Here is a 14,787-nt window from a genome sequence, read left to right as displayed (position 1 = left end):
TATGGAGCGTTTTTCAGGCAGAGAACGTATAATACTGGTGGTCACTGGTCAGCAAAACTCTGCACTGTACTCCTCCTATAGAATACTGGTGGTCCCCAGTCCCCACAATAAAGCAGTGTGAGCACAGATATATGCAGCACACTGAGCACAGATATGGAGTGTTTTTCAGGCAGACAACAAATACTGGTGGTCACTGTCAGCAAAACTCTGCACTGTACTCCTCCTATATTAATATACAGCTGCTCCCCAGTCCCCACAATTAAGCAATAAGTAAAGCAAGCACAAATATTTGCATCAACAATACACGGAGAGGATGCCAGCCACGTCCTCTCCCTAACATTTCCAATGCACAAGTGAAAATGGCGGCGACGCGCACCTGCTTATATAGAATCCGAATCTCGCGAGAATCCGACAGCGGCATGACGACGTTCGGGCGCGCTCGGGTTAACCGAGCCATACGGGAGAATCCGAGTATGCCTCGGACCCGTGTAAAATGGGTGAGGTTCGGGGGGGTTCGGTTTCCGAGGAACCGAACCCGCTCATCACTAATTATGAACAAGCATGTACTTTATTTGAAATACAGTACATGTAGACAGAAAAGGTAATCTTTATTTTCGGAAATTAATGTGGTCAAACCACCCGAACTCCCAGCGCACTGTCTTACAATTGTAAACATATGAATAAAACATTTATATAATTTAGCACAGTCACACTAGCTGCAAGTAATCATGGGTTTGCGAAAACCTGCACACTTTTCTACAGTAAGCACACAAAAATCATGATTAATGTGCTGGGTGGGAGATTATTAAAATAATTAACACAAATGAATTAAGTATAACTGTGTTTACATGCACTCAGTAAATACACAAGAAACATGCTTAAAATACACCTATAATAGTGTACTTCAATGAAATAAAACTGATGCACACAATTTTAACACATGAACATTCATCTGATTACATTTGTAACAACAATTCATAAGGTTTGTTGCAAAAAGGCAACATTAAAGGGACTGGTTCACACTATATCAACTTTGAAAAGATGGGACGAAACACGTTGACGTAATCCCTAAGAGGAACATGTTTTCACCTGAACACCCTGTACTTTGTTACAAACACCATTATCTTGCAACCTGCTGCCAAATATCCATCCCGGTAAATGAAGTCACTACATCCCCGCCCACCAGGCTAGATCAACTACACCACTACTAGTGCCTGGAATGGTAACTATTTGTTGTTCCAACTACTCCTGCTTGTGTGGCTGAAATATATTGTCGGAACTACACCTTACAAAGGTACGCCAGTGATTGGCAAGTTGCACTTACCCCCACAAAGTCTAAAAAAATATTGTTCTGTGGGATCAATCCATTGTCATAGGTTACCAAACAAACTAATGCTGGTCCATTGAACTAAAAGTGGTGCCGCATTGTAGGCTTGATCATTTAACTTCACTGCGCTACAGCATATCTATTTGTGACACGCTTTTGTCAGGTTCTAGACCATCAAAGCAGTTTATTTTCAAGTGATTCTCTTGTCATTATTATGTGTCTGAAGGTCATCTCATATCATTAGCTAAATTCAAACCTTATGAAATGTTGTTACAAATTTTATCAGGTAAATGATCATTCTTTATGTTCGTCCTTTAAAACACTGTTTATTTTAACAACAATTAAACTTTTTGTTTCACGTAGAAGCCAAACAGGAGAGTGTATTTCGCACCACTTTTTTTGCAAAACTGTGACCTATTAATGTCTGAAGAAATTTCTCAAAAAACAATGACACCAATTAATTCTGTTGTGATTTCTTAACCAAAAGATTTTAAATGGATCACTTTGAATAAAATGTAGTCTAAAATAACGCGTATGGGTCGTTAGGAAGACAACACTTAGGTCGACAGTCATTAGGTTGACCACTATTAGTCGACATGCAATAGGTCGACAGGGTCACTAGGTCAACATGGTCATTAGGTAGACAAGTACTAGGTCGACAGGTTAAAAGGTCGGCAAGAGGTTTTTGTTTTTTTCGGTGATGTTTTTATCGTAAACTGGTGGGGAAGCCCATTTAGTGGGCTCGCTTCGCTCGCCATGCTTCAGACAAGCTGCCTCGCACCGCTAACGCGGCGCTCGGCACAGGATACTATTCCCAATCGTAGTCCACGTGGAATGTAAAGTATGAAAAAGTTCAAAAAATGCATTAAAACAAAAAACTCATGTTGTCCTTTTGACCTGTCGACCTAGTACATGTCGACATTATGACCATGTCGTCCAATAGTGGTCAACCTAATGACTGTCGACCTAAGTGTTGTCGACCTAATGACCGTATCCCCAAATAACTACGTGAGGGAATCTCCTTAGTCAGTTATGAGTTTTAGAGGAAAAGTCTACGCTGTCTGAGTTTTAGAATTTTTTTCCAATTTTTGGGTTTTGGGACATGTTCCTCTGGGGAATTACCCGCTTGTTCACTTTTCTCTTGTGTTAAGATTTGTGTAAGCCTTATTCGCTTCTTCAGGAGGGCCTGCTTGCTGGAACCAGTAGCAACAGAATTTTCTTGGTAAAACCCCTCTTGAGATTCTTTTATTTTTAACTCCAGCAGTTTCTTTAAAGAATCTGCTATAGAACTTAAACTCGTGTTAATTTGGAGTGTATTTTGCTCTTGGATCCCTATCAATGTGCAGAGTGTACTCTTAATATCCTGCAAACCTTGCACCATATGTCCAAATTCACCATGTAAGACCTCTTTAAAATCAGACATGGAAGTTAAAAACATATCGTTCAGATGATGAAATAGAGGGTTGCTGGCCAAGTCAATGTGTGTTGCATTATGAATTTGGCCTGGCTCTTTGTTTCCCCTAAAATACTGGTAGATTGGTTGGACTGCTCAGCATTCTCATTAAAGGATTCAGAAATGGGACTATTTTCAGATACATAAAAACAATCTAAGTATGCTCCTTCTTCCATATTGATAACATTTTCAAGCGTGCAGTATTCCCTTTTCGACGGCTCGTCTCCCGAAATAAGTCTCTGGTAAATTGGACTCTGAAAAAAATACAAACAAAAAAAAGTTTTTACCCCCAAAAAATTATCACCAGCATAACCGTCCAAAATCAGAAAAAAAATAGGATTTTAATTACCTACCGATAAATCTTTTCCTCGTAGTCTGTAGAGGATGCTGGGGTCCACATTAGTACCATGGGGTATAGAAGGGTCCACTAGGAGCAATTGGGATTTTAATAGTTTGCGAGTGTGGGCTGGCTCCTTCCTCTATGCCCCTCCTACCAGACTCAGTCTAGAAACTGTGCCCGAGGAGATGGACATCTTCGAGAGAAGGATTTTACACAGATAGTGGTGAGATTCATACCAGCTCACACATACTGTACAAGCCACATCAAGCTAACTAGCTTGAAACTCAGCAACCGCTGAAACATTACTTACCAAGTAACAATACAGTACTGAACTAAAACCAAAGTCGTACTGAACTAGATAACCACTGCAGGAAAACGAAGCACTGGGCAGCGCCTAGCATCCTCTTCGGACTATGAGAAAAGGATTTACCTATTTTCTCTTACGTCCTAGAGGATGCTGGGGTCCACATTAGTACCATGGGGATGTACCAAAGCCCCCAGAATGGGAGGGAGAGCGTGGAGGCTCCTGCAGAACCAATTGACCAAACTTAAGGTCCTCAGAGGCCAAAGTATTGAACTTGTAGAACTTTGCGAACGTGTTCGACCCCAACCAAGTAGCTGCTCGGCAGAGTTGTAAAGCTGAGACACCCCGGGCATCCGCCCAGGAAGAACCCACCTTACGAGTAGAGTGGGCCTTAACAGACGTAGGACACGGCAATCCTGCCGTAGAATACGCATGCTGGATAGTGAACCTGATCCAGCGAGAGATTGTCTGCTTAGAAGCAGGACACCCGATTTTCTTTTACAACATCTAAGGACTTTGATGAAATTGGGGAGTCAGTCGCAACTGGCAGCACAATAGGTTGGTTGATATGAAATGCCGACACAATCTTCGGATGAAACTCCTGACGTATCCGAAGCTCAGCTCTATCTTCATGGAAGATCAAGTATGGGCTTTTACATGACAAAGCCCCCAACTCCGACACACGTCTAGCAGAAGCTAAGGCCAACAAAGTGACAGCCTTCCACGTGAGAAACGTGACCTCAACCTCCTGTAGAGGCTCAAACCAGTCCGACTGGAGGAACTGCAACACCACGTTAAGGTCCCAGGGTGCCATAGGCGGTACAAAGGGAGTTTGGATGTGCAGAACTCCCGTCATAAAAGTCTGAACCTCAGGGAGGGCAGCCAACTGTTTCTGGAAGAAAATGGATAGGGCCGAAATTTGGACCTTTATGGATCCTAATCTGCAGGAAGAGGAGAAAACGTCCCAGTTGAAACTCCACCGTAGGAAACTTCTTGGACTCACACCAAGATACATATTTTTTCCAAATGCGATGGTAATATTTAGACATTACTCCTTTCCTAGCCTGTATCAGGGTAGGAATAACCTTGTTCAGAATGCCCATCCGAGCTAGAATCTGGCGTTCAACCTCCATGCCGTCAAACGTAGCCGTGGTAAGTCTTGATAAGCGAACGGCCCCTGCTGCAGCAGAGGAAGAGGCCTCGGCTCTTCTAGCAGTAGATCCAGAAAATCCGTGTACCAAGACCTTCTTCGCCAGTGTGGAGCAATGAGGATCGCTGGAACCCTTGTTCTCCTTATGAGTTTTAAAACTCTTGGGATAAGTGGAAGAGGAGAAAACACGTACACCGACTGGAACACCCACGGAGTCACTAGGGCATCCACCGCCATGGCTTGCGGGTCCCTCTACCTGGAACAATATCGCCAAAGCTTCTTGTTGAGATGAGAGGCCATCATGTCTATTTGAGGTACACCCCAAAGATCTGTTACCTCCTTGAACACCTCCGGATGGAGACCCCGCTCCCCTGGATGGAGATCGTGTCTGCTGAGGAAGTCCGTTTCCCAGTTGTCTGCTCCCAGAATGAAGATTGCCGACAGCGCCAACACGTGTTTTTCTTCCCAGAGGATGATTCTTGTCACCTCTGACATGGCAGCTCTGCTCTTTGTTCCGCCCTGTCGGTTTATGTAAGCCACTGTCATTACATTGTCCGACTGCATTTGAATGGTCCGATTTCTCAGAAAATGGGCTGCTTGAAGAAGACCGTTGTAGACTACTCTTAGTTCCAGAATGTTTATCGGCAGGCTGGCTTCCAGACTTGACCACCTTCCTTGGAAGGTTTCCCCTTGAGTGACCGTGCCCCAGCCCCGGAGACTTGCATCTGTGGTTAGAAGGATCTATTCCTGAATCCCGAACCTGCGGCCCTCCATATGGTGAGGTAATTGCAGCCACCAGAGTCAAATCCTGGCCTTTGGCGACAGACATATTCTCTAGTGCATATGTAGATGGGATCTTGGCCACTTGTCCAGGAGATCCAGTTGGAAGGACCGAGCATGAAACCTCCCGTACTGTAGAGCCTCTTAAGAGGCCACCATCTTTCCCAGAAGGTGAATGCACTGATGAACCGACACCCAGGCTGGCTTCAGGACATCCAGGACCATTGTTTGTATCACCAACGCTTTTTCCTCTGGAAGAAACACCCTCTGCACTTCTGTGTCGAGGATCATTCCCAGAAAGGACAACCGCCTGGTTGGTTCCAAATGTGATTTTGGAAGATTCAGGATCCAACCGTGTTCCCTGAGCAGGTGGGTCGTGAGAAAAATGGACTGTAACAGTTTCTACGTGGACGATGCCTTTATCAGCAGATCATCCAGATATGGAATTATGTTCACCCCCTGTCTGCGGAGGAGATCATTTCAGCCATCACCTTGGTGAATACCCTCGGAGCTGTGGAGAGGCTGAATGGCAGGGCCTGGAACTGATAGTGACAGTCCAACAGAGCAAATCAGAGATAAGCTTGATGCGGCAGCCAAAACGGAATGTGGAGGTACGCATCCTTGATATCCAGGGATACCAGGAATTCCCCCTCCTCCAGACTTGAACTCCCTCAGAAGGGGGTTTAGTGATTTTAAGTTCAGAATGGGCCTGACCGAACCATCCGGTTTCGGTACTACGAAAAGGTTTGAATAGTAACCCTTGTTTTGCATCTGTGGAGGAACTGGTACAATAACCTGTGCCTCCACCAACTTCTGATAGGCTCCCTGTAGGATAGCCCTGCCTGCCGGCAAACCTGATTTGAGGAACCGATGAGGAGGGAGCTCTTGAAATTCCAGCCGGTACCCTATGGACACAATATCTAGTACACAGGGATCCAGACCGGACGACAACCAGACGTGACTGAAATGCCTGAGTCTTGCCCCCACCAGCCCTACCTCCAGGCCGCGCGGTCCATCGTCATGCTAAGGACTTTAGCGTACCTGAAGCAGGTTTCTGTTCCTGGGGGCCCGCAGCAGCAGGTTTCTTGGATTTTGGTCGACCTCCTCTAAAGAGGGTGTTGGATGGTTTGGCCTTCCTGGTTTTAGCTCCCCGAAAGGACTGTGATGCAGCTGAAGAAAAAGGTTTCTTTGTAGCAGGTGCAGCTGAGGGAAGAAAAGGTGACACCCGCTGTAGCCGTGGAGATCCACGCATCCAACGCTTCCGCAAAGAGAGCCTTACCTGTGTAGGGTGGGGTCTCCACACCTCTCTTGGATTCCGCGTCGGCCGACCACTGGCACAGCCACAGTCCTCGACAAGCTGAGACAGACATGGAAGAAATTCCTGCAGCCATTGAACCCAGGTCTTTCATGGATTCCACCATAAATCCTGCAGAATCCTGAACGTTACGTAAAAACAATTCAACGTCACTTTTATCCATTGTTTCCAAATCCTCAAGTAATGTGCCTGACCACTTTACTATAGCTTTGGAAATCCATGTACAGGCAATAGTAGGACGTAGTATCGCCCCTGAAGCCGTGTATATGGATTTGAGCGTAGTGTAAATTTTGCGATCAGCCGGCTCCTTTAAGGCGGTTGATCCTGGGACAGGTAAAACCACCTTTTTTGAGAATCTGGATACAGACGCGTCCACTATGGGTGGGTTTTCCCATTTTTTCATATCCTCCACAGGGAAGGGGAAAGCAACCAGAACCCTTCTAGGGATCTGGAATTTTTTCTCCGGGTTTTCCCATGCTTTTTCAAATATAGCATTCAATTCTTTGGACGCAGGGAAGGTTAGCGAGGCTATCTTATTGTCAGTGAAGTAAGCCTCCGCAACCTGCTCAGGTGTTGTATCAGCAATATTCAACACATCCCTGATAGCCTCTATCATCAACTGCACCCCTTTGGCAAGCAATGCGGCCCCCCTGAGCACATCCCCATCACCGTCTGCCGTGTCAGAATTGGTATCCGTGTCATCTTGCATGATCTGGGCAAGAGCACGTTTGTGGGAACCAACAGAAGGGGGCCCTGAGGTAACAGAACCGGACCAAACTGCCATAGAGTTCTGTAAAACCTGAATTGCAGATTCATTCTGTGCAACCCTAGTAGAAATCTGAGAAAACGAGATTTATGGTAAGAACTTACCGTTGTTAAATCTCTTTCTGCGAGGTACACTGGGTTTCACAAGGAATAACATCGGGGTATAGAGTAGGATCTTGATCCGAGGCACCAACAGGCTCAAAGCTTTAACTGTTCCCAAGATGCATAGCGCCGCCTCCTCTATAACCCCATCTCCGTGCACAGGAGCTCAGTTTTCGTTAACCAGTCCAATGCAGTAGCAGGTAACAGAGACGACAATCGTTAGAAGCCACACACACCATACACTCACGACAGGAGAGGGTGTCAGCGGCTAATGCCATACCAACCCAAAGAAGCCAAGTGCGTCAGGGTGGGCGCCTTGTGGAGCCCAGTGTACCTCGCAGAAAGATATTTAACAATGGTAAGTTCTTACCATAAAATAGGATTTTAATAACCTACCGGTAAATCCTTTTCTCGTAGTCCGTAGAGGATGCTGGGGTCCATGGGGTATAGACGGTTCCGCAGGAGCCTTCGGCACTTTAAGACTTTTTAACAGTGTGAACTGGCTCCTCCCTCTATGCCCCTCCTCCAGACCTCAGTATAGGAACTGTGCCCGAGGAGACGTACATATTCGAGTGAGGATTTACTAATAAACTTGTGGCGAGATTCACACCAGCTCACACCATACATAAGAAACATGTCGGCTAACATGGTCTTTAACATAACATATGCCAACCAGCATGTATAACTCAACAGCAACAGCTGTCAACATATAAACACATGTGCAAAATCTTTAAACGTAATCAGCAGGAAAAAATGGAGCACTGGGTGGGCGCCCAGCATCCTCTACGGACTACGAGAAAAGGATTTACCGGTAGGTTATTAAAATCCTATTTTCTCTTACGTCCTAGAGGATGCTGGGGTCCATTTTAGTACCATGGGGATATACCAAAGCTCCCAGTACGGGCGGGAAAGTGCTAATGTTCCTGCAGAACTGACTGACCAAATTTTAGGTCGTCAGCAGCCAAGGTGTCAAACTTATAAAACTTAGCAAACGTGTTTGCACCTGACCAAGTAGCAGCTCGGCAGATTTGCAATGCCGAGACACCTCGGGCAGCCGCCCAGGACGAACCCACTTTCCTTGTAGAGTGGGCTTTTACCGAAGTCGGTAACGGCAATCCTGCCGTGGAATGAGCATGCTGAATGGTACCCCTGATCCAGTGCGCAACAGTCTGCTTAGAAGCAGGACCCCCAATCTTGTTGGGGTCATAGAGGACAAATAACGATTCTGTTTTCCTTATTCTAGCCGTTCTGGCAACATAAGTCCTCAACGCTCTGACGACATCCAAGGACTTTGGGACGGCTGAGGTGTCAGAAGCCACTGGCACCACCACTGGTTGGTTGATATGAAAAGAAGACACAACCTTCAGAAGAAAGTGTTGACGTGTTCTCAGTTCAGCCCTATCTTCATGAAATATTAAGTAAGGACTCTTGTGTGACAGAGCTCCTAACTCAGACACTCGTCTGCCTGAGGCCAAGGCCAACAGCATGACCACTTTCCAAGTGAGAAACTTCAACTCTACCTCTTGTAGAGGCTCAAACCAGTCCTATTTAAGGAACTGCAACACCACATTAAGATCCCATGGCGCCGCAGGAGGCACAAAGGGAGGTTGGATGCGCAGAACCCCTTCACGAACGTCTGAACCTCAGGAAGAGAAGCCAATTGTTTCTGAAAGTAAACTGACAAGGCCGAAATCTGAACCCTGATGGATCCTAATCTCAATCCAGCATCCACACCCACCTGTAGAAATAGGAGAAGACGTCCTAATTGAAACTCCACCGCAGGAGACTTCTTGGATTCACACCAAGATACATATTTTCTCCAAATACGATGGTAATGTTTGGACGTTACCCCTTTCCTGGCCAGAATAAGTGTGGGAATGACTTCACTGGGAATACCCTAACAGGCTAGGATCTGGCGCTCAACAGCCATGCCGTCAAACGCAGCCGCGGTAAATCCTGATAAACTAACGGCCCCTGCTGAAGCAGGTCCTCGCAAAGAGGAAGAGGCCGAGGATCTTCCAGTAATAACTCTTGAAGATCTGGATACCAAGCCCTCCTTGGCCAATCTGGAGCAATGAGTATTGCTCGAACTCTTGTTCTTCTGATGATCTTGAGAACTTTTGGAATAAGTGGAAGTGGAGGGAACAGATACACCGACTGAAATACCAACTGGGTCACCAGTCCATCCACTGCTATTGCTTGTGGGTCTCTCGACCTGGAACAATATTTCTGAAGCTTCTTGTTGAGGCGTGATGCCATCATATACACTTGAGGAACGCCCCAACGACTTGCCACCTCCGCAAAGACTTTTGGGTGGAGGCCCCATTCTCCTGAAACTGACTGGATGGAGATCATGTCTGCTGAGGAAGTTTGCTTCCCAGTTGTCCACTCCCGGAATGAAAATTGCCGACAGAGCTTTTGCATGTCTTTCTGCCCAGAGGAGTATCTTTGTCACCTCTGCCATTGCCGCTCTGCTTTTTGTTCCGCCTTGACGGTTTATGTAAGCTACTGCCGTTACATTGTCTGACTGGATCTGTATGGGACAACCTTGAAGAAGGTGTGCCGCATGATGAAGACTGTTGTACACAGCTCTCAACTCCAGAATGTTTATGTGAAGGTGAGTTTCTTGACTTGACCACCTTCCTTGGAAGTTTTCGCCTTGCGTTACTGCTCCCCATCCTCGGAGGCTTGCATCCGTGGTCACCAGGATCCAGGTCTGAATCCCGAACCTGCGTCCCTCCAGGAGGTGAGATATTTGTAGCTACCACAGGAGCGAAATTCTGGCTTTTGCTGACAAGATTATCTTTTGATGCATGTGGAGATGCAACCCGGACCACTTGTCCAGTAGTTCCCACTGGAAGACCCTGGCATGGAATCGGCCATATTGTAGCGCCTCGTAAGCCGCTACCATTTTCCCCAACAGGCGAATGCACTGATGAATTGATACCGATCTTGGTCTCAAAAGTTGTTTGACCATGCTCTGGATCTCCTGAGCCTTTTCCACCGGTAGAAATACTTTCTGTACCTCGGTGTACAGTATCATTCCCAAAAATGATAACCTCATCGTCGGTTCCAACTGAGATTTTGGAAAGTTGATGATCCAACCGTGCTGTTGAAGTACCTTTAGGGATAATGCTTTGTTCTGGATTAGCTTGTCCCTGGATCTCGCTTTTATGAGGAGATCGTCCAAGTATGGAATTATGTTGACTCCTTGCTTGCGAAGGAGAACCATAATTTCCGCCATCACCTTGGTGAATATTCTCGGAGCCGTGGAGAGCCCGAATGGTAATGTCTGGAATTGGTAGTGGCAATCCTGAACTGCAAACCTCAGGTATGCTTGATGTGGCAGGTAAATGGGGACATGCAAGTAAGCATCCTTGATGTCCACTGACACCAGAAATTCCTTTTTTTCCAAGCTGGAAATCACCGCTCTCAAGGATTCCATCTTGAATTTGAATCTTTTTAAATAAAGATTCAGAGATTTTAGGTTTAAAATCGGCCTGACCGAGCCATCCGGCTTCGGTACTACAAACAGGCTTGAATAAAAACCTTGATTCCTTTCTTCGGCAGGAACCAAGGCAATTACTTTGTCTTGACATAATTTGTGTATTGCATTCAGGACATTTGCGCTGTCCTGAGCAGAAACTGGTAAGGCTGATTTGAAAAATCGGCATGGGGAAGGTCTTGAAATTCCAACTTGTAACCTTGGGATATCTGTAAAATCCAAGGATCCAGGTCTGAGTGAAGCCAGACCTGGCTGAAAAATAGTAGACGTGCCCCCACCCGATCGCACTCCTGCAGAGGAGCCCCAGCATCATGCTGTGGTTTTTGCAGAAGCAGTTGCTGACTTCTGCTCTTGGGAGCCTGAGGGTGTTGCAGGTTTTCTACCTTTTCCTCTCCCTTTTCCTGTGAAAAAAGGGGTACTTTTAGCCTTTTTGTACTTGTTGGGCCGAAAGGATTGCATAGTATGAGAATGATATACTTTTTTAGCCGGTGTTGCTGCCGACGGCAGAAATGCTGACTTGCCAGATGTAGTAGTTGATATCATGGCATCCAATTTCTCTCCAAGGAGGGCCTCACCATTGTATGGGAGCACCTCAACATTTCTTTTGGATTCTGCGTCAGCATTCCATTGGCGTACCCAGAGCGCCCTGCGGGCTGAAACCGCCATTGCAGAGGCACGTGAGCCCAGTAAGCCTATGTCCTTCATAGCCTCAACCAAATAAACTGCAGAATCTTTGATATGACCTAGAATTTGCAGCATGTCATCTTTATCGACCGTGTCAATATTAACAATCAAGTTATCTCCCCACTTTTCGACTGCGTTATCTACCCACGCAGAAGCAATGGTGGGCCTGAGCAACATACCCGTAGCATGGATGGACTTTAAAGTCGTCTCTAATTTGCAGTCAGTAGGTTCTTTTAATGAAGCTGACCCTGGGGCAGGTAAAATTCTTTTCTTTGACAACCTAGAAACTGATGTTTCTATCATTGGGGGTGACTCCCACTTATGCCTATCCTCTTCTGGGAAAGGGTACGCTACCCGCAACCTTTTAGGGATAGCAAATTTCTTTTCCGAGTTAGCCCAGGATTCCTCAAAAAATGTATTTAAGTCCTTAGACGGAGGAAAAGTCACCACCTGTTTTTTATTTAATTTAAAATAATCTTTTTCCTCAGGTGGAGGTGTTGTGTCAGGAAATTCCAACACCTCTTTTATAGCGACTATCATACATTGAATGCTCTTAGCCAGTTTGGGATCTACCCCCTTCAAATCCCCAGTGTCGACTTCAGTGTCGGAATCTGTGTCAGTGTCCCTTTGCATAATTTGGGCCAGGGACCTTTTCTGGGAACTGGAGGGGTCCCGAGTGGATGATGTGGAACAATCAGCAAATAGAGCATCTTCCACAGACTGTCTCCAATGCTTTGTCTGTTCCTCAGACTGAGAGAATTTCTTTGCTAGTTTAGCCATATTACTCTGCAGCTTTCTCACCCACACAGGCTCAGAACACTCTTGTGCATCTAAAATGGGTTCCTCTGGGGAAGAGCTTTCTCTAGACATGTTACACGCGTGTATAGTCACACCACTCACTCACACACACACACACACACACACACACACGGGAGCTAATGGGGACAGACCTACACTAATGTCTGTCAGAGGGAATTGCCAGCCCACACCCCGCACCCTATACTGTATGTATTACATGCAATGAATATATATATATATATATATATATATATATATATATATATATACACACATACACACACACACACACATATATACACACACACATATACACACACACACACACACACACACACCAAAACAGCGCTTTATATCCAATGTGAAGCCCGTAGACTTCAATAAATTATGTGCTCCCCTTCTATAAAATCCTGGTACTTGTATCAGCGATGTGTGAGGAGAAGCAGCCTGCAGGATCAGCGCTCCGGCGTCTCTGTGAGGAGAAAAGGGCGCCAAATGAGTGTTACAAGCAATTCTGAGGTGAAGCCCCGCCCCCTGTAATGGCGCGGTTCAGCCACAGTAATATTTATACTGGCGGGGGTAGTGTACATCAGCGGCTCACATGTATGTACTTTTGCCAGTGAGAGTAAGGATTTATCATGCCCCTCAGAGCGCGCACGCTCTGCACCCTGTGTTGAGACATGTTTTTGTGTAGCGTCCCGCGCTGCGCTGGTACCTTTATGCCGCCATGATGACCGGAGGGCCCCTCTCTGCAGGTCTCCCGTAAATACTCACCAGCCTTCTGACTTCTGGCTCTGTTAGGGGGTGGCGGCAGTGCTGTGGGAGTGAGCAGCAGCCAGGCAAGGGCTGTGGTCAGTACCCTTCAGGAGCTAATGGTGTCCTGTCAGCGGAAGCAGAGCCATTAAACTAACTGAGAAGTTGGTTCCTACTTCCCCCCTAAGTCCCACGAAGCAGGGAAGCTGTTGCCAGCAGCTTCCCTGTAAAATAAAAAAAACCTAACAAAGTCTTTTCCAGCAGAACTCAGTAGAGCTCCACTAGTGTGCATCCAGTCTCCCGGGCACATTTTCTAAACTGAGGTCTGGAGGAGGGGCATAGAGGGAGGAGCCAGTTCACACTGTTAAAAAGTCTTAAAGTGCCGAAGGCTCCTGCGGAACCGTCTATACCCCATGGTACTAAAATGGACCCCAGCATCCTCTAGGACGTAAGAGAAATCTTGTTTTCTGCTGCAGGGTACACTGGGCTCCACAAGGAATAACACCGGGATGTCCTAAAGCAGTTCCTTATGGGAGGGGACGCACTGTAGCGGGCACAAGAAGCCAGCGTCCAAGGGAGGAATCCTGGAAGGCAGAAGTATCAAAGGCATAGAACCTTATGAACGTGTTCACTGAGGACCACGTAGCCGCCTTGCACAATTGTTCAAGGGTTGCACCACGGCGGGCCGCCCAAGAAGGTTCAACAGACTGAGTAGAATGGGCTTTGATGGTAGCAGGAGCTGGAAGACCAGCCTGTACATAAGCATGTGCAATCACCATTCTAATCCATCTGGCCAAGGTCTGCTTGTTAGCAGGCCAGCCACATTTGTGAAATCCACACAGTACAAAGAGAGAATCAGACTTCCTAATGGAGGCAGTTCTCTTCACATAGATACGGAGAGCCCATACCACATCCAATGACCGCTCTTTGGAGGACAACTCAGGAGAACTGAAGGCCGGAACTACAATCTCCTGGTTAAGGTGGAAGGAAGACACCACCTTAGGCAAATAACCAGGGCGCATTCTAAGAACTGCCTGGTCCCGGTGAAAAATCAGATAGGTGCCTTATCCTGAAAGTCCCCCTAAGTCCGAGACTCTTCTAGCAGAGGCAATAGCCAGCAAAAACAAGACCTTAAGGGGAAACCACTTTAGGTTTGCAGACGCAAGAGGTTCAAACGGATACTCTTGCAAGGCCTCCAGAACCACTGACAAATTCCAAGGGGCCACTGGTGGTACATAAGGAGGTTGAATACATAACACCCCCTGAGTGAAAGTATGAACATCAGGCAGGGTAGCAATCTTTCTCTGAAACCATACCGAACCTTGAGGGATGCCAAACGAAGGCCTAAGTCCAGGCCCTGTTGTAGGAAGGCCAAACGTCATGGTTATTAGACGCGCATAAAGCAAAGTAAGAATTCCAGACCCTATGGTAAATCCGAGCAGAAGCTGGCTTATGGGCCTTCAACATAGTTTGAATGACCGCCTCAGAAAAACCCTTGGCCCTCAGGACGG

General features: G+C 46.5%; 1 long non-coding RNA gene across 1 annotated transcript in view; it reads right to left on the bottom strand.

Moving 5' to 3' along the window:
- Positions 1-600: 600 nt before the first annotated feature.
- Positions 601-14,787, bottom strand: part of LOC134947575 (uncharacterized) — a 43,513-nt gene continuing 29,326 nt past the window's right edge. The window contains exon 3 of the long non-coding RNA XR_010182634.1: positions 601-3,034. This is a non-coding gene — a long non-coding RNA (uncharacterized LOC134947575). The remainder of the gene's footprint in view (positions 3,035-14,787) is intronic.

Source organism: Pseudophryne corroboree, chromosome 8 (assembly GCF_028390025.1).
Source record: "Pseudophryne corroboree isolate aPseCor3 chromosome 8, aPseCor3.hap2, whole genome shotgun sequence".
Taxonomy (NCBI): Eukaryota; Metazoa; Chordata; class Amphibia; order Anura; family Myobatrachidae; genus Pseudophryne; species Pseudophryne corroboree.
Note: the sequence above shows the minus strand (reverse complement) of the source record. Positions and strands in the feature narration are given on the sequence as shown.